Raw genomic sequence first — 1,744 nt, forward strand, 5'->3', positions numbered from 1 at the left:
GAGTGATTCCAACAGCCTGGGCTGTCCCGAGGGACACTCCTGCAGGGCAAACATTGGCTCCTCATGGGGACTGTGGTTAAACCTCTGCCCAGAGCCACTTCCCAGAGTGAGCTGTGAGCACCAGTGAGCATGAAGCAGCCACGTTCACTGGTGGGCAAGCACTGGCCCCCCCACCACACACGGCCACCCGGCAGCCCCGCACAGGCAGCAGGTCCCACCCCATCTCCAGGGTGGCAGGAGGGGCAGCGAGCTCTGCCATCCGCAGGCTCCTCTCCCAGCCCCAGGGCTGCTCGGCAGCACGGGGTGTCACGCTGGAGGAGGGAGCAGGGAGCAGCTCATCTTCCCTGCTTCATTTGTTGTTAAACCATCCCTTTCCTCCAGCACAGCCCTGCTCAGGATGCCCGTGGGATGTGGCACTGCTCAGCTTCACCAACGCGGGTTTCTAGTGCCAGGGGAGCCCCACTGCCAGCCAGAGGCACCGGGAGCTGCGGGAGGAGCAGCCCACTCGGCACTGCAGGAATGGAGGCGGCTGCCCTTCTGCTCCTTTTATGGCCTTATTGGAGATGGGAAAGGGAGCCTGGAGGTGAGAGGAAAGCAGAACCCGAGCCCTGGGCTGTGTCTCCAGTCCAGCAACAGCCACCAGCACAGATTCCAGGGAGGAAGGAGCAGGGCAGCATCAGGCAGCCAGAGCAAAGTGTGCAGCGACCCCGGGGACGCAGAGTTCATCCCAGCCCTCCCCCAGCTTCCACCAGACACTGGGGACCTGGCCAGGCCCACGCACAGCTGCGGGGCTCGGCTGCAAGCTCAGCAGATGGTTTCTGGACTAGATGCTTCCCACCAAGTTTAGGAGACAAGGACCTCACCATGTGACCCACGCAAACCCTTCCAAAGCACAAGTTCCGCAGCCTTCCACGAGGAGCCCTGGCACAGACACCCTTGGTGTGCCAAGCACCCAGCACCTTCCGATGCCCGGGGAGGCTGGGACATGGACCACAGGCACAAGGTCTTCATGGCCTCGGGCAATCGGCATAACGTGCCCTGGCCGGGGTTTGCTGTTTTCCCAGGGGAATTAAGGGGCTCACCTCGGCGGGGGAATGTGGCCGCAGCGCCTCGGAGGGGGGAGGTGACCGCAAACTCCTCCTACAAACGCACAGAGCCTGCCAGGGAGAGAGGAAAAAAATTCCAGCGACTGAAGGAACCCGACCATCTTTGGTCAGCAGCGGTGGTTGTTGACACTTGCGGATGTTCCAGTCCAAAGAATTCAGCTCCAGCCACCGCCTTCTCCTACACATCCATGTTTTAGAGCTTCCCTGGCTTTTATCACAGTCGAAACATTTTGTACCAAAAGGGCACGCTGGGAGGGAAGCCAAGAGGACCTCAAGTTTTCATGGGAAAGACTAAACAAAACACAACATCCCTCTGTGCTTAAGGCTGAAGGAAATGAGCTAAATAAAGTTTTTCTGCCTTACAGAAGTTTATTGCCTGAAGTTGCTCCCAGGTCACCGGGGAGATATCTGAAGTATCACGCATGCATCTGGATCTTGGCTGTGGTCATCAGCAAAAGGACTTGGAGCAAAAGCAGATGTTCCAGACTGGAACAGTCTGAGAGATCAGTAGGTGGGTGAAGCTATGGGCAGCAGGATCCTCTCCTGCAGCTCTGCACTCCCGGGGAAGCCAGGATGTCCCAGCTCCAAGGCACTGCAGACAGTTACCTACACCTTGGCTCAAGACCAATCCTCGCCTG

General features: G+C 58.7%; 1 protein-coding gene across 1 annotated transcript in view; it reads right to left on the reverse strand.

Moving 5' to 3' along the window:
- The window catches only part of MYL9 (myosin light chain 9), a 7,658-nt gene extending 6,487 nt beyond the window's left edge, over positions 1-1,171 (reverse strand). The window contains exon 1 of the mRNA XM_008643472.2: positions 1,083-1,171. The gene's annotated coding sequence lies outside the window, so the exon portion shown is untranslated. The remainder of the gene's footprint in view (positions 1-1,082) is intronic.
- Positions 1,172-1,744: the final 573 nt, after the last annotated feature.

The sequence above is a fragment of the Corvus brachyrhynchos genome, unplaced genomic scaffold (assembly GCF_000691975.1).
Source record: "Corvus brachyrhynchos isolate BGI_N302 unplaced genomic scaffold, ASM69197v1 scaffold661, whole genome shotgun sequence".
Lineage (NCBI taxonomy): Eukaryota > Metazoa > Chordata > Aves > Passeriformes > Corvidae > Corvus > Corvus brachyrhynchos.